This window comes from Triticum dicoccoides, chromosome 4A, assembly GCF_002162155.2.
Source record: "Triticum dicoccoides isolate Atlit2015 ecotype Zavitan chromosome 4A, WEW_v2.0, whole genome shotgun sequence".
Classification (NCBI taxonomy): domain Eukaryota; kingdom Viridiplantae; phylum Streptophyta; class Magnoliopsida; order Poales; family Poaceae; genus Triticum; species Triticum dicoccoides.
In genome coordinates, this window is record NC_041386.1 from 365,627,842 (window position 1) to 365,653,704 (window position 25,863).

Below are 25,863 nucleotides of genomic sequence, written 5' to 3' on the forward strand. Positions count from 1 at the left end.
ACTCTTCTAATGCTGCAAGATGCTAGTCTTTGATAGGCTGGGCCTTCCCGTCTATTCTGGCATTTTTGTAGTACAGTCTAAAGACATAGCCCCATTTGTTTGATACCGATGCATATTTAGCATAGATCTGATATAGGTCTTGTGAGTACTTTGGATGAGTACTCACGGTTGCTTTGCTACCCCCTTTTTCCCCTCTACCCGATTGCTGCGATTAGATGACGGAGCCCAGGAGCCATCGGATCTTGCTAATGACTACTACTACCCCAACGGAGCCTACTACTACATAGAGACCGCCGACGACCAGGAGTAGTTAGGAGGCTCCCAAGCAGGAGTCATGTGCCTTTTCGATCCAGATGTCGTTGTTTTGATAGCCTTCTTAAGGCAAACTTGTTTACTTATGTCTGTATTCGAATATTGTTGCTTCAGCTGGCTCTTGTGTATTTGAGCTTATGTATTCGAGCCCCCAAGGCCCCTGGCTTGTAATATAAAGCTTGTATTATTTTAATTTGTGCCTAGAGTTGTGTTGTGATATCTTCCCATGAGTCTCTGATCTTGATCATGCGCATTTGCGTGTATGATTAGTGCACGATTAAGTCAGGGGTGTCACACTTGTGCATGGCCTCCTCCTCCTTGTGAGGGCACAACCTAATACGTCTTCATCGTATCTACTTTTCCTAACTCTATTGTCCTTGTTTTGGACCCTAATTTGCATGATTTGAATGGAACTACCCCGGATTGACGTTGTTTTCAGCAGAATTACCATGGTGTTATTTTTCTGCACAAATCAAAGTTCTCGGATTGACCTGAAAATTTATGGAGAATTTTTGCGGGATATAGAAAAAATAATGGCACAAAAAGTTACCAGATTGGTGCCACCTAGAGACAACAAGCCCTGGGGGCGCACCCACCCCCCTAGGGTGTGCCCACCAGGCTTGTGGCCCCCTGGACCTTCTACGACCCTAACTCCAACAGTATAAATACCTATTTGCGGTGAAAAAAATCATTAGATAAGGATTCATCATGTTTTACGATACGAAGCCGCCGCGCCCTCCTATTCTTCATCGGGAGGGCTGATCCGGAGTTCGTTCGGGGCTCTGGAGAGGGGGATTCATTGCCATCATCATCACCCACCTTCCTCCATCACCAATTTCATTATGCTCACCGCCGTGCGTGAGTAATTCCATCGTAGGTTTGTTGGACGGTGATGGTTGGATGTGATTTTGTGACGCCCCGAGACCGATGTGCCAGGTGTCCTCCAGTTATTTGCTGTTGTTGCCTTGTCATTTGCTTGCGTGTTGCATCTTGCCATGTCATCATCCGCATTGCATCTGCATATTTTCAAAACTTCCATCTGTCCCGGTCTCCTCGTTCCGTTTGTTGTCCGTTCTGAGCCCAGACACACTTGCACGCGCCCGCGGCATGTCCAAAATAGTATTTTATAAGTGGCCGGAAAATGTTCTCAGAATGGGATGACAGTTGGCGTGTGGTCTTATTATAGTGTAGGTAGGTCGACTGCCAAGTTTCATCGCATTCGGAGTCCGTTTGACGCCCCAATGGATAACTATAGCGGCATTGTAGCCGGTCTTTTCATCGGATGTTTTCGGTCTCCGAAAACAGTCGCCGTGCCTCTCTTCTCTTCTCTCAGCCTGAGGCCTTCTGCACAGTCCTCTACCCACCACCAGGACCTACCTAACCTCTCTCGTCAGCCCGCGGACCTCCTCCTGCGCGCGTCCGAAATCTGTCCCGGACCTGACCCGGACAGTCGTTACCGCTGTGTCCGGATCATCCCCAAACGTCTACAAAACATCACCGTTGCCTTGTTTGGACTCCCTAACCCATTCATCTCCGACCGTCCAATTTTGATCGGACGATCCAAAATACTCCATCTCCTTTTCTCTCTTTTCTTTCTTTCTTGTTTTCTTCTTTGTAATGGAAAGTAGAGAAGAGAGAGATCTTTTTTTTCTTCTCTTCTTATGTTGAATCCAGCCGGCCCGGTCCCACAGCCTCCTGCAGCCCATTTGGCCAAGGCCTCCCGCAGCCCAGCCACCTAACCCTAGCTCACCCCCATCCCGACCGATCCCTCACCCCTCTCGCTCCCACCAGCGCCGCCAGGGGCCGAGACCCATCTCCCTCGCGCAGCAACCCCCGATCCCATCGCTCCCTCACCCCTCGCTCCCTTTCCCCGATCCACCGCACGCCGCCTCCCTTTGATTCTCCCCCGCGAGCGACCAAAGCCACCGGAGCGCCGCCAGCCTCGTCCCTCTCCCCTTCGTTCTCCTGCGCCGTCATACGCAGAGGAACAGGGCCCTCGCACCGCGTGCCTCGTGCCCCTGCTCCCGGACATCCTCTCCGGTCGCCTCCTCCGCGCCTCCAGCGTGCCATGGTCTCTTCTACCTCAGCGCCACCCATGGCTGCCTCGCTGGCGAGCCCCGCTGCCGCTCCGGCCGGCGAGTCCAGGCCGCCGAGCTCGCCTTGGCTCGCCACATGCATCCTGTGTGCCCTGCTGGGTGCTGGGGTTCCCATGTCCAGCGCCTCCTGCTCGCTCCGCCACGGCCTCCTCGACGTGGTTGAGCCCGACCACGACCCTCTCCACATGCCACCTAGTTCTTGTCTCCTCCCTGTGGCATCGCGCGCCCGAAGCCCAGGACCTCCTCCGCTTGCTGTTGCCATTGATGTCTAGTCAGACGACTACCGGACAAAGATTATCGCCAAGTTCCATCGTTGAAGATTTTGTCTAGTTCCCCTGATTTCGGCAAACACCACCCCACAAGCGCCAAGTACCATGACGGTCCTTGAAGAGCTCAGATTCGACAAGTCCGAAAGCGCACTTGTACAACTACTTTGTCAAGACCGAGACCGGCAAGACCGATGGCGCGGAAACGCCAAGTACCACTCATGTCGGCAAGACCTGCAAGTTGGACCCTGAGCGATCGACGTCTCGTGGACCGTGTACAACTACCGTCGCCCCGAAGACGTTGGAGTCATCAAGTACCTCTCCGAACGAACATGAATGACTACCGTCGCAAGAACGGGACCGGAAAGTCCGAAGACCAGAAGTACCACGACACCGATGACATGAACGTCTACGGAAACTCGTGCAACGATAAACATGTACCACTACCGCCGTCGAGATCGCGAGAACCTCTACCGTTGACCCTAGAGCGTGCGAGAACGACTACTTCCACTACCTCCATCGCGAGAACGTCTACCTCCTCTACTTTGCATCGAACGAGAACTGTCCCGCTTGCATGCTTCGAAGGTATAACCTCGAGACGACGTCCATGAACGTATGCATGTTGGTTGTCGTAATCCGCCCGTGAACGTTAGTTGTTCCCTCGTTTGACACCGTCGTCGATTCATGGGACACCCGGTATCCGGGAGCGCCCCACCATCTTTTGCACGCATCCGCACACTTCTCCTTTGCATCGGTACCTCAATCGAGTTACCAGAACCGGAACGTTGCCGTGGCACCGTTTCGTTATCGTTGCCGTGGCACCCTTTTCCTTTCCACCACGGTGACAAATGCTTCTTAATGCTCTTGTCAACTTTTAATAAAAATTGCATAAACTTGAACATGTCATCCGCATCATGTTAACAACTTTAAGATGGTTAAAATTTGTTGTTGCATTAAAATTGCTAATGCATATGGGGACTTACCGGATTTGTTATTTGTTATATCCGGCCCAATTTAAATTGTTTAGATGATATAGTTTTGTTATGCTTCACCTCTTGCCATGTTAACCAACATTTAATATTGTTGAGTACCTAACCGAGAGGGAACTGAATAAGTCATGTGGTGATTCGTCAATATGCAACTCGTAGCATATTGAGCTCCACTTAATTTGTAGTATTGCTTGTGCACTTGACCATGCCATGCTTCATTAAACCGGACATGCATCATACTTGGTTGTGCATCATGCCATGTTTATGTGCTGTTTGTTTACTATGTTGTTTGTTTCTTTCCGGTGTGGTTTCTCAGGGTTGGTTCCGGTAACGTCGCGTTGTGAGGATTCGTTTGACTACGTCCATTTGTCTTCTTCATGGACTTGTTCTTCTTTCTTGCGGGATCTCAGACAAGATGACCATACCCTCGAAATCACTTCTATCTTTGCTTGCTAGTTGCTCGCTCTTTTGCTATGCCTCTGCTGTGATACCTACCACTTACTTAACATGCCTCCCATATTGTTGAACCAAGCCTCTAACCCACCTTGTCCTAGCAAACCATTGTTTGGCTATGTTACCGCTTTGCTCAGCCCTCTTATAACGTTGTTAGTTGCAGGTGAAGATTGAAGCTTGTTCCATGTTTGGAACATGGATATTTTGTTGGGATATCACAATATCTCTTATTTAATTAATGCATCTATATACTTGGTAAAGGGTGGAAGGCTCGGCCTTATGCCTGGTGTTTTGTTCCACTCTTGCCGCCCTAGTTTTCGTCATATCGGTGTTATGTTCCTGGATTTTGCGTTCCTTACGCGGTTGGGTTATAATGGGACCCCCTTGACAGTTCGCCTTGAATAAAGCTCCTCCAGCAATGCCCAACATTGGTTTTACCATTCGCCACCTAGCCTTTTCTTTCTCTTGGGTTCTGCAGACTCAAGGGCCATCTTTATTTTAACACCCCCCCCTCGGGCCAGTGCTTCTCTAAGTGTTGGTCCAACTGAGCGATGTCCGGAGCTACCAGGGGCAACTCTGGGCTGGCCTACCTGACGTCTGGCTCATCTGAGTGTGCCCTGAGAACGAGATATGTGCAGCTCCTATCGGGATTTGTTGGCACATTCGGGCGGTGTTGCTGGACTTGTTTTACCATTGTCGAGGATGTCTTGTAACCTGGATGCCGAGCCTGATCGGATTGTCTTGGGAGAAGGAATATCCTTCGTTGACCATGAGAGCTTGTGATGGGCTAAGTTGGGACACCCCTGCAGGGATTTGAACTTTCGAAAGCCGTGCCCGCGGTTATGGGCAGATGGGAATTTGTTAATGTCCGGTTGTAGAGAACCTGAAGTTGACCTTAATTAAAATGCACCAACCGCGTGTGTAACCGTGATGGTCTCTTCTCGGCGGAGTCCGGGAAGTGAACACGGTGTTGGAGTTATGTTTGACGTAGGTTGTTCTAGGATCACTTCTTGATCATAGTTTCTTGACCGTGCTTTGCCTTCTCTTCTCGCTCTCTTTTGCGTATGTTAGCCACTATATATGCTAGTCGCTTGCTGCAGCTCCACCTCATACCTTTTACCCTTCCATAAGCTTAAATAGTCTTGATCGCGAGGGTGTGAGATTGCTGAGTCCCTGGTGGTGTCTTGGACTAGGGGGTACTCACCACGTCATCTCCCGATCTATTAGATTGGGTCGAGGACCCCCGTGGCCGTATACTCATGGGCCAGTTCGGACGGCTGCCGCATACAAGGAAGATTCCACAAGACTTGGCGATCAAGACAAGGACTCCTCCCCACCGGCGTATTCGGCTAGGACTCTTGTTATCCTAGGCCTCTGGTGCATTATATAAACCGAGGCCAGGCTAGTCGATAGATAACATACAACAATCATATCATAGGCTAGCTTCTAGGGTTTTAGCCTCTACGATCTCGTGGTAGATCTACTCTTGTACTACCCATATCATCAATATTAATCAAGCAGGACGTAGGGTTTTACCTCCATCAAGAGGGCCCGAACCTGGGTAAAACATCGTGTCCCATGCCTCTTGTTACCATCCTCCTTAGACGCACAGTTTGGGACCCCCTACCCGAGATCCGCCGGTTTTGACACCGACAGTCCCCGTGACTCACAAATACTTCCAAAACCAGTTTGCAGGTGCCGATGATACTGTGCAGATGACGCAACCAAGTTCAAGGAGGAGCTCGATGAAGATCTTGTCCTTTGTCTTGTTTCGTTTCTAGTTGATCAGTAGTGGAGCCCAGTTGGGGTCGATCAGAGATCTGTGTAGCATTTGGGGTAGTCTTCTTTTTATTTTGGTTCCGTAGTCGGACCTTTGATTGTATCTGGATGATGTAATGCTTTATTCATGTAATTGTGTGAAGTGGCGATTGTAAGCCATCTATGTATCTCTTTCCCTTATGTATTACATGGGTTGTGTGAAGATTACCTCACTTGCGACATTGCTTTCAATGCGGTTATGCCTCTAAGTCGTGCTTCGACACGTGGGAGATATAGCCGCATCGAGGGCGTTACAAGTTGGTAATCAGAGCCTTCCCCGACCTTAGGAGCCCCCTGCTTGATCGAATCGCTGGCGTTATTGAGTCTAGAAAAATGTTTTGAGTCATTTAGGATTATATATATCGAAGAGTAGGACTTCTTTTTACTCCTCAGTCCCTTCGTCGCTCTGGTGAGGCATCCTGGCGTAGAGTTTTGACTTCTCTTCTCAAATTTCACTAAAAAAATTAGGATCACACGGGTATCTTGGAATTGTTCCGATGGTTTTGTGACGAGAACATTATTCTTGGTGCCTCCTATCATTTAGGGGTTGTGGCAGTGTCCCGGGGAGTTGAGCTCCGAGGTGTTGTCGTCACAATTTTATCGTTGCAGTTCTGGAATACCTGAGATTAGTTTCGCCGACATCGAAAATCTCTTTTATGCAGTTGTTGGTGAGATAACCTTGAAGCCACCCAGTACTGGGGCGGGAGTTCGGGAGTATTTCCATAACTCGTATAACGGATGCTTTTCGAAGGTTGAGGTAAACGATTTCCGAAGGTTTCTTGGTTATGTGTTGAAGGATGGATACAACTGGATGTAGGATTTGCTAGTTTTGGGTGAGATATTATGCTTCCCATGTATCCCCAACACCTGATTGCATAACCGGAAAATTTTGGGAGTTTATAAGTGGGAATTCAAGTAGCTCTTAGGATATCTTTCCGACAGATGTATGATTTGAAATTGGGGTTCGACATCTAGTGGTCTGCCTATTCATGGTTGGTTTTACAGTGGTCTCATTGTGTCTTAAAGAGTCCTTGGCTATGCCGACTCGGGGATGCTTCGTATGTCATGTGCACTGCCTTGTACATGATGGTGCTGTACGATCGAGCCCGCGTAGGCCCCACCACGAAAACTTTGGACGAAATCTCTATCATATGTTTGTTCCGGCTTATTCCGCAAGCCAATCCTTTGTTTTGTTTTGAGTTGTGGTATTCGAGTTGCTTCGAAGTCAAGTGTTGATTCCATACCTTTTCGAACCGGTGTTCTCATACTCCTCTGGGAATACCAATCCTTCATGATCATCGAGATTGTCATGTCAATCCTTTTCACCGGTGTGTTTCTCTTCAAGTGGATCCGAACATTTCAACATCCGCAAGATCAAGTATCAGTTCTTCTCAACGGTGTTTGTTTCATCCGTCTCCAAGTTGCCTTTGTTTTCCCCGCCCACCCACCCTTTTTCTTCAAGGACTCAGATTTCTTAATCAAGTATCCTTTGATTCATGCGAAATCTCTCCATTCTTTTCCTTCATGTTCTTACCCGGCGATTCTCATGAAGATTCTAACGGAGCTTCAAGTTCGTCGCTCTTCACTCGTTTTCTTCTCCGGTGGACTCAAGTCAAGCTTTGTTGATCATATCCTTTTCCTCGTTCCAAATGCTTTTCTCATGCTGGTGCGCCTCATAATCATCCATTTCTCACTATTCTATTATTCCGGAGTGCTGAAGATATCTCAAAGATTCGTGTTTACACTCTACTTTCATTCAAACTCTTTCGAGGATGTTATCTCTTTCAAGCCATTTAAATCAACCGGTGCAAGCTCCTCTTCTAGTAATCGTTCTACGGTGCTTCTTTTGAGTGGGCCCTAATCACAGATCTTTTTCCAGGATCTTATCTGACTCTTCTTATTTTCCCAGAGCTATCCTCAAATTTATTTTCGAAGTTTGACGTAAGAATGGTTTATCATCAGTCAAATGTCTTTCTCCAAGATCTTTCAAATTCTTTTCATCATTGGCTCAACCTCTTCGTTTTGATTCTTCTGGAGTGTCTAAATAAATTCTTGGTGGTGTTTCTCGTCATCATTCTCGGATTTTGAAGACCGAAGAAGATTTCTCTCTCAATCTTATCCTTCTCTCAAAGATTCGTGATTCTAGTTTGAGGCCATCCTCTCATAATTGTTTTTGATTGTGGGAATTCTTTTCACCCATCCGATGTAATTCAGGAGTCTTTTCAGTTTGATTCTCCGGAGGCCATCATCTCATAATTAGTCATTCTCAGCTTTCAGCTCTCATAATCTAAATCTTACCGGTGCATCATTCAAATTTGTCTAATCAGCTCGGGATCTCTTCGTTCACTTGTATCTAGATTGTCTCAAGTATCTTCGTTCTTTTCACAATTCTTACCCGTCCCTTTTACTTCGTTCTTTTTCAATTCTTACGGTGGTTCTTCAAAGATTTCTTTTCCTTCATTATCATATCAATTTATTCGTTGTTTCAATCCTTCCGGTGGTTCGTGGAAGACTTTCTCAAGTTTGCGCTATATCTCTTCTAATCCTTTCTACAAGGATAAGTAGTATGCCAAATCCTTTGTTGGTCATCGATTTAATTGGTGAAGGATAAGCATAATGTAATTCTTATTCTTGTTTCATCCAAGTGATCTAATTTCCTACTTTCTAGAGTGGTTCATCATTTCACATTCTTGGTTCGAGAGGCTTTATCTTTTCTTTCCCGGAGTTCCAAGTTCTCTCAATTATATCATCACGGAGATCCATCCAAATCATTACAAGGTTTCACCTTGTGTTTTCAACTTCCCTTTCTTTTCGTCATCCTTTTGTTTACCGGAGTTCTTCATCAAGGTTCTACATGATGGTTCATCAAGGATTTAATTTCCTTCTCGAAGTATTCATCAAGATTCTTTTCAAGGGAGCTCAAGTTTCTTCATCTTGCAATCCGGAGTGCAATTCTTTCTACTGTATCATTGGAGGTGGTATTATGTCATTCTTGATAATTTGAGTTCATGTTTCATGATTCACATGTTATCAAGAATGAAATATTTTAAATCCATCAATTTCTTCTTTGGAGTTATCTTGGATTATATTTCACCTAAAGCTTTCCCTAAGGATTGTTGCTAATTTTGGTGCTTATAAATGACCCAAGTTCGTCTTTTATCCTCCCGGTGAAATAGCTTCTCGTATTCTTGTTGATATCAATCCAATCCATTGTTTTCTGTTAGTGGCAGAATTTCACCTCATAATTTTGAGATGGCTTCTATAAGTCCATATCAAGCTTATCTTTTTCGTTGTTGTTAACCCAAAAACTCCATTCTAGCATATGTTGTAAGCGTGCTCTCTCAAGATCTTGTTTTCTCCTTCGTTCATTCCATGCCTTTCTCTCATTTCTTCCGGAGGCATTGTGATGATGCTCTCTTCGACCCATCATCTTGTTTGTCAAGATCTTGTGCAATTCCTTCCATTTATAGTCGGAGTGCTGTCCAAATTGTGTCAGTCTTTTTCCTTCTCTATCTTGTTTTAACCGGAGTGTTATCGTAATTGATCCTTATTGTTCCTTGTACATCTCGTTTCTACCGGAGTGCTTGGATGTACTTCTTGTCCATTGCAACCCTTTACTTATGTCTTTCAACCTACATGGTTCCCGTAATCTTCCTTGATCCTCTTCGCTAACGGAGTGTTTTCAACTTTGTTCATCTCCGTTGTATTCTTTCTTTCCAGTTGTTCAACTTCTCAAGGTTCTTTGTTTTCACTTGTTTGTCAAAGAAGCAACTTAGTTTTACCTCCTATCTTCCTTTTCCTTTTCCCTCCGGTGCCATCCCTAGGATCTCGGGTCGAGATCCTCTCGTAGTGGTGGAGTGTTGTGATGCCCCGAGACCGATGTGCCAGGTGTCCTCCAGTTATTCACTGTTGTTGCCTTGTCATTTGCTTGCGTGTTGCATCTTGCCATGTCATCATCCGCATTGCATCTGCATGTTTTCAAAACTTGCATCCGTCCCGGTCTCCTCGTTCCGTCCGTTGTCCATTCTGAGCCCAGACACCCTTGCACGCGCCCGCAGCATGTCCGAAATAGTATTTTATAAGTGGCCGGAAAATGTTCTCAAAATGGGATGAGAGTTGGCGTGTGGTCTTATTATAGTGTAGGTAGGCCGCCTGCCAAGTTTCATCTCATTCGGAGTCCGTTTGACGCCCCAACGGATAACTATAGCGGCATTATAGCCGGTCTTTTCATCGGACATTTTCGGTCTCCGGAAACAGTTGCCGGGCCTCTCTTCTCTTCTCTCAGACTGAGGCCTTCTGCATAGTCCTCTACCCACCACCAGGACCTACCTAACCTCTCTCGTCAGCCCGCGGACCTCCTCCCGCGCGCGTCCGAAATCTGTCCTGGACCTGACCCGGATAGTCGTTACCGCTGTGTCCGGATCATCCCCAAACGTCTACAAAACATCACCGTTGCCTTGTTTGGACTTCCTAAGCCACTCAGCTCCGACCGTCCAATTTTGATCGGACGATCCAAAATACTCCATCTCATTTTCTCTCTTTTCTTTCTTTCTTGTTTTCTTCTCTGTAATGGAAAGTAGAGAAGAGAGAGATCTTTTTTTTCTTTCTTCTCTTCTTACGTTGAATCCAGCCGGCCCGGTCCCGCAGCCTCCTGCGGCCCATTTGGCCAAGGCCTCCCGCAGCCCAGCCACCTAACCCTAGCGCACCCCCATCGCGATCGATCCCTCACCCCTCTCGCTCCCATCAGCGCCGCCAGGGGCCGAGACCCATCTCCCTCGCGCAGCAACCCCCGATCCCATCGCTCCCTCACACCTCGCTCCCTTTCCCCGATCCACCGCACGCCGCCTCCCTTCGATTCTCCCCCGCCGGCAACCAAAGCCACCGGAGCGCCGCCAGCCTTGTCCCTCTCCCCTTCGTTCTCCTGCGCCGTCATACACAGAGAAGCAGGACCCTCGCGCCGCGCGCCTCGTGCCCCTGCTCCCGGACATCCTCTCCGGTCGCCTCCTCCGCGCCTCCAACGTGCCATGGTCTCTTCTACCTCAGCGCCACCCATGGCTGCCTCGCTGGCAAGCCTCGCCGCCGCTCCGGCCGGCGAGTCCAGGCCGCCGAGCTCGCCTTGCCTCGCCTCCTACATCCCGTGTGCCCCGCTGGGCGCGGGGGTTCCCATGTCCAGTGCCTCCTGCTTGCTCCGCCACGACCTCCTCGACGTGGTTGAGCCCGACCACGACCCTCTCCACATGCCACCTAGTTCTTGTCTCCTCCTTGTGGCATCGCGCGCCCGAATCCCAGGACCTCCTCCGCTTGCTGTTGCCATTGCTGTCTAGTCAGATGACTACCGGACAAAGATTATCGCCAAGTTCCATCGTTGGAGATTTTGTCTAGTTCCCCTGGTTTCGGCAAACACCACCCCGCAAGCGCCAAGTACCACGACGGTCCTTGAAGAGCTCAGATTCGACAAGTCCGAAGGCGCACTTGTACAACTACTTTGTCAAGACCGAGACCGGCAAGACCGATGGCGCGGAAACGCCAAGTACCACTCATGTCGGCAAGACCTGCAAGTCGGATCCTGAGCGATCGACGTCTCGTGGACCGTGTACAACTACCATCGCCCCGAAGACATTGGAGTCATCAAGTACCTCTCCGAATGAACATGAATGACTACCGTCGCAAGAACGGGACCGGAAAGTCCGAAGACCAGAAGTACCACGACACCGATGACATGAACGTCTACGGAAACTCGTGCAACAATAAACATGTACCACTACCGCCGCCGAGATCGCGAGAACCTCTACCGTCGACCCTAGAGCGTGCGAGAACGACTACTTCCACTACCACCGTCGCGAGAACGTCTACCTCCTCTACTTTGCACCGAACGAGAACTATCCCGCTTGCATGCTTCGAAGGTATAACCTCGAGACGACGTCCGTGAACGTATGCATGTTGTTTGTCGTAATCCGCCCGTGAACGTTAGTTGTTCCCTCGTTTGACACAGTCGTCGATTCATGGGACACCCGGTATCCAGGAGTGCCCCACCATCTTTTGCACGCATCCGCACACTTCTCGTTTGCATCGGTACCTCAATCGAGTTACCAGAACCGGAACGTTGTCGTGGCACCGTTTCGTTATCGTTGTCGTGGCACCCTTTTCCTTTCCACCACGGTGACAAATGCTTCTTAATGCTCGTGTCAACTTTTAATAAAAATTGCATAAACTTGAACATGTCATCCGCATCATGTTAACAACTTTAAGATGGTTAAAATTTGTTGTTGCATTAAAATTGCTAATGCATATGGGGACTTACCGGATTTGTTATTTGTTATATCCGGCCCAATTTAAATTGTTTAGATGATATAGTTTTGTTATGCTTCACCTCTTGCCATGTTAACCAACATTTAATATTGTTGAGTACCTAACCGAGAGGGAACTGAATAAGTCATGTGGTGATTCATCAATATGCAACTCGTAGCATATTGAGCTCCACTTAATTTGTAGTATTGTTTGTGCACTTGACCATGCCATGCTTCATTAAACCGGACATGCATCATACTTGGTTGTGCATCATGCCATGTTTATGTGTTGTTTGTTTACTATGTTGTTTGTTTCTTTCCGGTGTGGCTTCTCAGGGTTGGTTCCGGTAACGTCGCGTTGTGAGGATTCGTTCGACTAAGTCCGTTTGTCTTCTTCATGGACTTGTTCTTCTTCCTTGCGGGATCTCAGGCAAGATGACCATACCCTCGAAATCACTTCTATCTTTGCTTGCTAGTTGCTCGCTCTTTTGCTATGCCTATGCTGTGATACCTACCACTTGCTTAACATGCCTCCCATATTGTTGAACCAAGCCTGTAACCCACCTTTGTCCTAGCAAACCATTGTTTGGCTATGTTACCGCTTTGCTCAGCCCCTCTTATAGCGTTGTCAGTTGCAGGTGAAGATTGAAGCTTGTTCCATGTTTGGAACATGGATATTTTGTTGGGATATCACAATATCTCTTATTTAATTAATGCATCTATATACTTGGTAAAGGGTGGAAGGCTCGGCCTTGTGGCTGGTGTTTTGTTCCACTCTTGCCGCCCTAGTTTCCGTCATATCGGTGTTATGTTCCCAGATTTTGCATTCCTTATGCAGTTGGGTTATAATGGGAACCCCTTGACAGTTTGCCTTGAATAAAACTCCTCCAGCAATGCCCAACATTGGTTTTACCATTCGCCACCTAGCCTTTTCTTTCCCTTGGGTTCTGCAGACTCAAGGGTCATCTTTATTTTAACCCCCCCTCGGGGGCCAGTGCTTCTCTAAGTGTTGGTCCAACTGAGCGATGTCCGGAGCTACCAGGGGCAACTCTGGGCTGGCCTACCCGACATCTGGCTCATCTGAGTGTGCCCTGAGAACGAGATATGTGCAGCTCCTATCGGGATTTGTCGGCACATTTAGGCAGTGTTGCTGGACTTGTTTTACCATTGTCGAGGATGTCTTGTAACCTGGATGCCGAGCCTGATCGGATTGTCTTAGGAGAAGGAATATTCTTCGTTGACCGTGAGAGCTTGTGATGGGCTAATTTGGACACCCCTGCAGGGATTTGAACTTTCGAAAGCCATGCCCGCGGTTATGGGCAGATGGGAATTTGTTAATGTCCGGTTGTAGAAAACCTGAAGTTGACCTTAATTAAAATGCACCAACCGCGTGTGTAACCGTGATGGTCTCTTCTCGGTGGAGTCCGGGAAGTGAACACGGTGTTGGAGTTATGTTTGACGTAGGTTGTTCTAGGATCACTTCTTGATCATAGTTTCTCGACCGTGCTTTGCCTTCTCTTCTCGCTCTCTTTTGCGTATGTTAGCCACTATATATGCTAGTCGCTTGCTGCAGCTCCACCTCATACCTTTTACCCTTCCATAAGCTTAAATAGCCTTGATCGCGAGGGTGTGAGATTGCTGAGTCCCCATGACTCATAGATACTTCCAAAACCAGTTTGCAGGTGCCGATGATACCGTGCAGATGACGCAACCAAGTTCAAGGAGGAGCTCGATGAAGATCTTGTACTTTGTCTTGTTTCATTTCTAGTTGATCAGTTGTGGAGCCCAGTTGGGGTCGATCGGGGATCTGTGTAGCATTTGGGGTAGTCTTCTTTTTATTTTGGTTCCGTAGTCATACCTTTGATTGTATCTGGATAATGTAATGCTTTATTCATGTAATTGTGTGAAGTGGCGATTGTAAGCCATCTATGTATCTCTTTCCCTTATGTATTACATGGGTTGTGTGAAGATTACCTCACTTGCGACATTGCTTTCAATGTGGTTATGCCTCTAAGTCGTGCTTCAGCACGTGGTCGATATAGCCGCATCGAGGGCGGTACAGATTTATCATGTAATCGAGTTAGTTGTGTTAGGGTTTGGTCCCGAGTATCCACTATGTTATGAGATTCATGTTGCTATGACTTTGCTATGCTTAATGCCTGTCACTAGGGCCCGAGTGCCATGATTTCAGATATGAACCTATTATGTTTTCATGAATAAATTTGTGTTCTTGATCCTATCTTGCAAGTTGTAGACACCTTTTACGAGTTATCATCTCCATACCCCAAGGTGACACTAATTGGGATTCTTTCTGGTGATTACCGTAGTTTGAGGAGTTCATGTATTCACTAAGTGCTAATGCTTTGTTCCGATTCTCTATTAAAAGGAGGCCTTAATATCCCTTAGTTTCCATCAGGACCCCGCTGCATGTATGACTATATACGGAATAGATGCCTACATTATATTGATGAATTGGAGCTAGTTCTGTGTCACTCTAGGTTATGACTGCTACATGATGAATATTATCCAACACAATTATCATTGACGATCCAATGCCTACGAGCTTTTCACATATTTATCTTTGCTAAGTTACTGTCATTACTACTACAGTTACAATTACTACAAAACTGCTACTGATACTTTTGCCACCATTACGGTTGCTTCCATACTACTTTTCTACTAAATACTTTGCTGCAGATATTAAGTCTTTCAGGTGTGGTTGATATGATAACTCAACTACCAATACTCGCGAATATTCTTTGGCTACCCTTGTGTCAAATAAATAAATTTGGGTTGAATACTCTACCCTCGAAAATTGTTGCGATCCCCTATACTTGTGGGTTATCAAGACCATTTTATGGCACTGTTGCTGGGAAGCATAACTCTATTTTGTGAGTCACTTGGGATTTATATCTGTTGATCACTATGACGAATCTTAAAGATACCAGAACCAAGATTTTTCCCTCTACTACGAGGGGAGGAAACGGACTGCCATCTAGCTCTACACTTGATTCACCTTCTGTTTCGAGTAAGCTTGCGACACCTACACCTGCTATTAATTCTGATATGTCGCAAGTTATTGATGATGCTACTTCTGCTATGAATGATCTTTATGATGATACTACTACTTTGCTTGATAGGACTGTGCCACTGGGTGAATTTCTTGATGAACAACTTGCTAGAGCTAAAGATATTGAGAATGCTGAAACTGATGAAATTATTGAAATTGAGCACTTTGAAACACCTATTAGACCTAGCTCTCCTAGATATGAACTTCCTATTATACCTGACGGTTATGTTATGGATGGAGAGGTAGCTAGGGACTTTCTTTCTTGTAAGGATAGAGAGGATCTATGAAATTACTAGTCAAGTTGAAAGAAAAATCTTTGAATGATAGGATGCTATATGATCCTAAGTTTGCTACTTCACCTATCTTTGTTACTGATAAGGATTATGAATTCTCTCTCGATCCTAAGTTCACTACTTTGGTTGAATCTGATCCTTTCAGTGGTTATGAATTTGAAACTGTTGTGGCACATCTTACTAAATTGAATAACCTAGCCACCCTATTTTCTCATGAGGAAAAAATTCGCTATTACTTTATTCTTATGTTGTTTCCTTTCTCGTTAAAGGGTGATGCTAAGATATGGTTTAATTCTCTTGCTTGTGGCTGTGTGCGTAGTCCCCAGGATACGATATACTACTTCTCTAAAAAATATTCTCCTACTCATAAGAAACAAGCTGCTTTACAGGAAATATTTAACTTTGTGCAAAGTGAAGAAGAGAGTGTCCCACAAGCTTGGGGGAGGCTTCTCCAATTACTTAATGCTTTGCCTAATCATCCTCTCAAGAAAAATGAAATACCTGATATCTTTTATAATGGACTAACCGATGCTTCTATGGACCACCTACATAGTTGTGCTGGTTGTGTTTTGAGGGAATGAACTGTTGAACAAGCTGAAGAATATTGAATAATATATTGAGTAATGATAATGATTGGACTCTTCCTGAACCACCTCCTGAGCCAACTCGAAGAAAAGAGGTATTCTATTTCTCAGCCCTGAAGATATGCAAGAGGTAAAGAAATCTGTTGAAGAAAAAGGTATTAAAGCTGAAGATGTTAAGAATTTACCACCTATTGAGGAAATACATGTGTCGGTGTCAAAACCGGCGGATCTCGGGTAGGGGGTCCCGAACTGTGCGTCTAAGGCGGATGGTAACAGGAGGTAGGGGACATGATGTTTACCCAGGTTCGGGCCCTCTTGATGGAGGTAATACCCTACGTCCTGCTTGATTGTTCTTGATGATATGAGTATTACAAGAGTTGATCTACCACGAGATCAAAGAGGCTAAACCCTAGAAGCTAGCCTATGGTATGATTGTATGTTGTACTACGGACTAAAACCCTCCGGTTTATATAGACACCGGAGGGGGCTAGGGTTACCCAAGGCCGGTTACAAAGGAGGAGATATACATATCCGTATTGCCTAGCTTGCCTTCCACGCCAAGTAGAGTCCCATCCGGAAACGGGACGAAGTCTTCAATCTCGTATCTTCATAGTCCAACAGTCCGGCCAAAGGATATAGTCCGGCTGTCTGGAGACCCCCTAATCCAGGACTCCCTCAGTAGCCCGTGAACCAGGCTTCAATGACGATGAGTCCGGCACGCAGTATTGTGTTTGGCATTGCAAGGCAGGTTCCTCCTCCGAATACACCATGGAAGAGATTGAATACAAGGATAGTGTCCGACCCAGCAAAATAAGTTCCACATACCATCGTAGAGAGAAAAATATTTCCACAAATCTAATCTACTAACACGTTTTGACAGCATGAAATCACGCCATGGCCCGGTTATTATTCGAACCGCTTTTCTCGACCAGCTCCGCACATATCGCGAGGTGGTTTTCTTGACACGTCTTGTCAAAGCAGAGATCATGCTCCCCTTATCATGGGATTCTCATCAATACGGACGTGGGTAACCCAACCGCGCCATCAATTACAGTGCCTGGGGAATAAGCGGTTTTACCAGGCAAGTGGGGAGACACATCGCCTCTTCCGCCCTTATAAAGGGACAAGGATTTACTTTTTTCACCCACGCCTTCTTCCTCCTCGCCCCATTCCCGCACACTCGAGCTCTAGCGCCCAAGCTCACGTTCTTATTCTCAAACCACTCCAAGCATGTCCGGAGCAGGAGGCAAGTGGATGGTCTCCTCCATCACGGAGGAGAACATCAAAAAGTTACGGGAAGCCGGATATCTGGCTGCGGATATCGCGCATCGGCTTCCCAATGCGGGGCAGATCATCCCAACGCCCGAACCCCATGAGAGAGTAGTTTTTCTTACCCATTTTGTCTGCGGACTGGGATTTCCCCTCCACCCGTTTGTCCGTGGGCTCATGTTCTACTATGGGCTGGATTTTCATGATCTGGCCCCCAATTTCATCCTGAACATCTCGGCGTTTATCATCGTGTGCGAGGCATGTAAGCAGAGTGCGGAGGCACCATGGCGGGCAAGATGCCTAATGTCACCTGGCTTGAGGGCACCTATGTGGATACCATAAAGGGGTGGCAATCAGGGTGGTTCTACATCACCGAGCCACGCGACTCCAACTGGGTGGCGGTCCCCAAATTTTGATCCGGAATCCCCACGCGGCTCACCTCCTAGAAAGAGAAGGGCCTGTCCTGGGGTTCTTCGGTAGAGTTGACCGAACTCCGGACCTGTATCCGGAACATGACGAGCAAGAAAATCACGCTCGTCAACGTGGTCCAGGTCATGCTCTTCCGCCAGATCCTCCCGTGTCAACGACGGGCATTCGATTTGTGGGAGTTCGACTCGGCCAAGCACCAGACGCTGCGAGAGCTCTATGACATGATGCACGAGGACGTCTGGAGGGTGCTGTTCAAGGGCGCCGAGATTCCTCCTTCCCTCACCGAGGACCGCGGACTCAACGCAAAACGCCGCACCAATCCGGTAAGTTTTTATATCTCTCAGGGTATTTATTTGCCCCGGTTTAGTCATATGCGGGATCTAAGCTTCTATGCCATTAACAGGACTGGATAAAGACAGCGAAGCAGCTTGATTGCCCAGCCCCCCTGCCCGAAGATCCTGCAGGCGCTCTCCTAACGGAGATGCTGTCTCCGGCACCTTACAAGGTGCCGATAAAGAAGACCAAGAAGAAGGCCGCAGGGACCCGAAAGGGTCTCCGGCGCAAGGTTGTATCGGACTCATCGTCCGATGACTCCGACGCGCACTCCTCCCACGAAGAGGAGGAGGAGGAAGAGGAAAGTTCCCCACCCCCAGCCGGGGGAGACAAGAAAAGGAAGTCTGACCCCACCGGGGAGGCCGAAGGGTCCACGAAGGGAAGGACCCTCCCTCCGGACTGCGCCACGGCGGCCGCCAACTACGGCGACGAGTGGCTACCCAGGGTCAAGCCCCTGACGAAATCGTAAGTGTCCGGGCGCCATAGTATTTCATGGTATGCTTTATTACACTGCCTCTCCTCATGCCGAACATGATTATGCAGTCCGTCCCGAGCTCGTCTCGACGTATCCTCGTCGAGCGGCTCTCTGGACTCGTCGGATATGAAAAATGGTTCTCTCCCGACCGCTACCACCCCTTGCCCTACGGACAACGCCGAGGTTTTGTCACAGAAGGCACCGAGCCAAGGGGAGGTAGTCCTGGGGGCGCCTCGAGGCGACTTCCCGAACCCTGGGTACCAAGGGAGTGGGGCTCTGCTACCTCTTTTAGCACTGCGTTGGATTTCCCCGAAGAGGAAGGGATGATGCAGAAAAGTAGCGTAAGTATTTCCCTCAGTTTTTGAGAACCAAGGTATCGGTCCAGTAAGAGGCTACGCGCGAGTCCCTCGTACCTGCACAAAACAAATAAATCCTCACAACCAACACAAATAGGGGTGAGATCTGATAGATATGATAAGATAATATTTTTGGTATTTTTATGATAAAGATGCAAAGTAAAATAAAGGCAAAGTAAATAACTAAGTAGTAGGAGATTGATATGATAAAGATAGACCCGGGGGCCATAGGTTTCACTAGTAGCTTCTCTCGAGAGCATAAGTATTCTACGGTGGGTGAACAAATTACTGTTGAGCAATTGACAAAATTGAGCATAGTTATGAGAATATCGAGGTATGATCATCTATATAGGCATCACGTCCGAGACAAGTAGACCGACTCCTGCCTGCATCTAGTACTATTACTCCACTCATCCACCGCTATCTAGCATGCATCTAGAGTATTAAGTTAAAAACAGAGTAACGCCTTAAGCAAGATGACATGATGTAGAGGGATAGACTCATGCAATATCAAGAAAACCCCATCTTGTTATCCTCGATGGCAACAATACAATACGTGCCTTGCTGCCCTTACTGTCATCGAGAAAGGACACCGCAAGATTGAACCCAAAGCTAAGCACTTCTCCCATTGCAAGAAAGATCAATCTAGTAGGCCAAACGAAACTGATAATTCGAAGAGACTTGCAAAGATAACCAATCATACATAAAAGAATTCATAGAAGATTCAAATATTATTCATAGATAGACTTGATCATAAACCCACAATTCATCGGTCTCAACAAACACAACGCAAAAAGAAGATTACATCGAATAGATCTCCACAAGAGAGGGGGAGACCATTGTATTGAGATCCAAAAAGAGAGAAGAAGTCATCTAGCTACTAACTATGGACCCGTAGGTCTGAGGTAAACTACTCACACTTCATCGGAGGGGCTATGGTGTTGATGAAGAAGCCCTCCGTGATCGATGCCCCCTCAGGCGGAGCTCCGGAACAGGCCCCAAGCTGGGATCTCGTGGATACAGAAAGTTACGACGCTGGAATTAGGGTTTTGGCTCCGTCTCTGATCATTTGGGGGTACGTGGCTATATATAGGAGGAAGAAGTACGTCGGTGGAGCAACAGGGGGGCCATGAGGGTGGAGGGCGCGCCTGGGGGGGTAGGTGCGCCCCCTACCTCGTGGCCTCCTATTACATGCCTTGACGTAGGGTCCAAGTCTCCTGAGTTGTATTCGATGAGAAAATCATGTTTCCGAAGGTTTCATTCCGTTTGGACTCCGTTTGATATTCCTTTTCTTCGAAACCCTAAAACAGGCAAAAAAACAGCAATTCTGGGCTAGGCCTCCGGTTAATAGGTTAGTCCCAAAAATAATATAAAAGTGGATAATATAGCCCAATAATGTCCAAAATAGTAGATAATATAGCATGGAGCAATCAAAAATTATAGATACGTTGGAGACGTATCAAGCATCCCCAAGCTTAATTCCTGCTCGTCCTCGAGTAGGTAAATGATAAAAGTTTGATGCGGAGTGCTACTTGGCATAATTTTAATGTAATTCTTCTTAATTGTGGTATGAATATTCAGATCCGAAAGATTCAATACAAAAGTTCATATTGACATAAAAATGATAATACTTAAAGCATACTAAGTAAGCAATTATGTTTTCTCAAAATAACATGGCCAAAGAAAGTTCATACCTACAAAATCATATGGTTTAGTCATGTTTCATTTTCGTCGCACAAGAATGATATCATCATGCACAACCCTAATGACAAGCCAAGCAATTGTTTCATACTTTAGTAATTTCAAACCTATAAACTTTCATGCGATATATGAGCGCGAGCCATGGACATAGCACTATAGGTGGAATAGAATATAATGAGGGGGTTATGTGGAGAAGACAAAAAAGGAGAAAGTCTCACATCAACGAGGCTAATAAATGGGCTATGGAGATGCCCACCGATTGATGTTAATGCAAGGAGTAGGGATTGCCATGCAACGGATGCACTAGAGCTATAAATGTATGAAAGCTCAACAAAAGAAACTAGTGGGTGTGCATCCAACTTGATTGCTCACCAAGACCTAGGGCACTTGAGGAGGCCCATTGTTGGAATATACAAGCCAAGTTCTATAATGAAAAATTCCCACTAGTATATGAAAGTGATAACATGAGAGACTCTCTACTATGAAGATAATGGTGCTACTTTGAAGCACAAGTGTGGCAAAGGATAGTAACATTGTCCCTTCTCTCTTTTTCTCTCATTTTCTTTTTTTTCTTTGGGACTTTTATTTTTTATGGCCTTTCTCTTTTTGGGGGGCCTTCTCTTTTTTTTATGGCCTTTCCCTTTTATTTATTTATTCCTCACTTGGGACAATGCTCTAGAAAATGATGATCATCACACTTCTATTTATTTACAACTCAATTATTACAACTCGATACTAGAACAAAGATGACTCTATATGAATGCCTCCGGCGGTGTACTGGGATATGCAATGGACCAAGAGTGACAGTGGCTTTGCCACAAATACTATGTCAACTACATGACCATGCTAAGCAATATGATAATGATGAATGTGTCATGATGAACGGAATGATGGAAAGTTGCATGGCAATATATCTCAGAATGGCTATGGAAATGCCGTAATAGGTAGGTATGGTGGCTGTTTTGAGGAAGATATAAGGAGGTTTATGTGTGAAAGAGCGTATCATATCACAGGGTTTGGGTGCACGGGCGAAGTTTGCGCCAACTCTCAATGTGAGAAAGGGCAATGCACGGTACCGAAGAGGCTTGCAAGGATGGAAGGGTGAGAGTGCGTATAATCCAGTGACTCAATATTAGTCATAAAGAACTCACATTCTTATTGCAAAAATCTACAGGTCATCAAAAACCTCGGTACTACGCACATGCTCCTAGGGGGATAGATTGATAGGAAAAGACCATCGCTCGTCCCCGACCGCCACTCATAGGGAAGACAATCAAATAACACCTCATGTTTCAAATTTGTTGCATAACATTTGCCATACGTGCATGCTACGGGACTTGCAAACCTCAACACAAGCATTTCTCAATTTCACAACTACTCAACTAGCACGACTTTGATATTATTACATCCATGTCTCAAAACAATCATCAAGCATCAAACTTCTCTTAGTATTCAACACACTCATAAGAAAGTTTTATTATTAATCTTGCATACCAAGCATATTAGGATTTTAAGAAAATTACCATGATGTTAAGACTCTCAAAATAATCTAAGTGAAACATGAGAGATCAATAGTTTCTATAAAACAAATCCACCACTGTGCTCTAAAAGATATAAGTGAAGCACTAGAGCAAAATTATATAACTCAAAAGATATAAGCGAAGCACATAGAGTATTCTAACAAATTCCAAATCATGTATGGCTCTCTCAAAAGGTGTTTACAGCAAGGATGATTGCGGTAAACTAACAAGCAAATACTCAAATAATACAAGACGCTCCAAGCAAAACACATATCATGTGGCGAATAAGTTACCGATAGAAGTAGACGAAAGAGGGGATGCCTTCCGGGGCATCCCCAAGATTTGGCTTTTAGGTGTCCTTAGATTATCTTGGGGGTGCCATGGGCATCACCAAGCTTAGGCTCTTGCCACTCCTTGTTCCATAATCCATCAAATCTTTACCCAAAACTTGAAAACTTCACAATACAAAACTTAAAGTAGAAAATCTCGTGAGCTCCGTTAGCGAAAGAAAACAAAAGACCACTTCAAGGTACTGTAATGAACTCATTATTTATTTATATAGGTGTTATTCCTACTGTATTCCAACTTCCCTATGGTTTATAAACTATTTTACTAGCCATAGATTCATCAAAATAAGCAAACAACACACGAAAAACAGAATCTGTCAAAAACAGAATAGTCTGTAGTAATCTGTATCTAGCGCAAGATCTGGAACCCCAAAAATTCTAACTGCTGGACGTGAGGAATTTATCTATTAATCATCTGCCAAAAGAATTATCTAAATAACACTTTCCAAATAAAAATGACAGCAGTTCTCGTGAGCCCTAAAGTTTCTGTTTTTTACAGCAAGTTCAACAAGACTTTCCCCAAGTCTTCCCAATGGTTCTACTTGGCACAAACACTAATTAAACACAAAAACACAACCAAAACAGAGGCTAGATAATTTATTTATTACTAAACAGGAGAAAAAAGCAAGGAATAAAAATAAAATTGGGTTGCCTCCCAACAAGCGCTATCGTTTAACGCCCCTAGCTAGGCATAACAAGCAAGAATAGATCGAGGTATTGCCATCTCTGGTAGGCAATCCATAAGTGGCTCTCATAATAGAATCATAAGGTAATTTAATTTTCTTTCTAGGAAAGTGTTCCATGCCTTTCCTTAATGGAAATTGGAATCTAATATTTCCTTCCTTCATATCAATAATTGCACCAATCGTTCTAAGGAAAGGTCTACCAAGAATAATAGGACTTGAAGGATTGCAATCTATGTCAAGAACGATAAAATCTACGGGCACATAATTCCTATTTGCAACAATAAGAACATCATTAATTCTTCCCATAGGTTTCTTAATAATGGAATCTGCAAGGTTCAAGTTTAGAGAGCAATCATCAAAATCACGGAAACCTAACAAATCATACAAAGTCTTTGGAATCATGGAAACACTAGCACCCAAATCACATAAAGCATAGCATTCATGATCTTTAATTTTAATTTTAATAGTTGGTTGCCACTCATCATAAAGTTTTCTAGGGATAGAAACTTCTAATTCAAGTTTTTCTTCATAAGATTGCATCAAGGCATCAACGATATGTTTAGTAAATGCTTTATTTTGACTATAAGCGTGAGGAGAATTTAGCACGGATTGCAACAAGGAAATACAATCAATAAAAGAGCAATTTTCATAGTTAAATTCCTTGAAATTCATAATAGTGGGTTTAGGAACATCTAGGGTTTTAATTTCTTCAATCCCACTTTTACCAAATTTAGCATCAAGATCAAAAGATTCAGAATTCTTGGAACGCCTATTAGGTAAAGGTGGATCATATTCAGTCCCATCATTATCAAGATTCATATTGCAAAACAAAGATTTAATAGGGGACACATCAATAACTTTTAGATCTTCATCATTATTTTCATAGGAGCTAGAAGAACACGCTTTTATAAAGGCATCTTTCTTACCACGCATCCTAGCGGTTCTTTCTTTGCACTCATCAATGGAAATTCTAATGGCTTTGAGAGACTCATTGATATCATGCTTAGGTGGAATAGATCTAAGTTTCAAAGAATCAACATCAAGATCAATTCTATCAACGTTCCTAGCCAAATCATCAATCTTGAGCAATTTTTCTTCAATCATAGCATTAAAATTCTTTTGCGAAGTAATAAATTCTTTAATATTAGATTCAAAATCAGAGGGCATCTTATTATAATTTCCATAAGAATTGTTGTAGGAATTACCATAATTATTAGAGGGATTACTAGGATAAGGCCTAGGGTTGAAATTTCCTCTATACGCGTTATTACCAAAATTATTCCTACCAACAAAATTCACATCCATAGATTCATTATTATTCTCAATCAAAGTAGACAAGGGCATATCACTAGGATTAGAAGAAACACTCTTATTAGCAAATAATTTCATAAGTTCATCCATCTTTCCACTCAAAACATTAATTTCTTCTATCGCATGCACCTTTTTATTAGTAGATCTTTCAGTATGCCATTGAGAATAATTAACCATAATATTATCTAGGAGTTTAGTAGCTTCTCCTAAAGAGATTTCCATAAAAGTGCCTCCCGCGGCCGAATCTAAAAGATTTCTAGAAGCAAAATTCAATCCGGCATAAAATTTTTGTATAATCATCCATAAATTTAAACCATGAGTAGGGCAATTACGTATCATTAATTTCATTCTCTCCCAAGCTTGTGCAACATGTTCATGATCAAGTTTCTTAAAGTTCATAATATCGTTTCTGAGAGAGATGATCTTAGCCGGAGAAAAATACTTAGAGATAAAAGCATCTTTGCACTTGCTCCATGAATCAATACTATTTTTAGGCAAAGACGAAAACCAAGCTTTAGCACGATCTCTAAGCGAAAAAGGAAATAGCTTAAATTTAACAATATCATTATCCACATCTTTCTTCTTTTGCATGTCACACAAATCAACGAAGCTATTTAGATAGGTAGCGGCATCTTCACTAGGAAGGCCGGAGAACGGATCTTTCATAACAAGATTCAGCAAAGCAACATTAATTTCACAAGATTCAGCATCGGTAAGAGGAGCAATCGGAGTGCTAATAGAATCATTGTTGTTGGTATTGGTGAAGTCACACAATTTAGTATTATCTTGAGCCATCGTGACAAGCAAGCAAACTAACACACAAGCAAACAAAAAGCAAGCGGGCAAAAAGAGGCATATAGAGGGAGGATAGAGAGAGAGAGGGTAAATAAAACAGCAAGGGTGAAGTGGGGGAGAGGAAAACGAGAGGCAAATGGCAAATAATGTAATGCGGGAGATAAGGGTATGTGATGGATACTTGGTATGTTGACTTTTGCGTAGACCTCCCCGGCAACGGCGCCTGAAATCCTTCTTGCTACCTCTTTTAGCACTGCGTTGGTTTTCCTCGAAGAGGAAGGGATGATGTAGCAAAGTAGCATAAGTATTTCTCTCAGTTTTTGAGAACCAAGGTATCAATCCAGTAGGAGGCTATGCACAAGTCCCTCGAATCTGCACAAAACAAATAAATCCTCGCAACCAGTGCAAATAGGGGTTGTCAATCCCTATAGGGCCACTTACGAGAGTGAGATCTGGTAGATATGATAAGATAA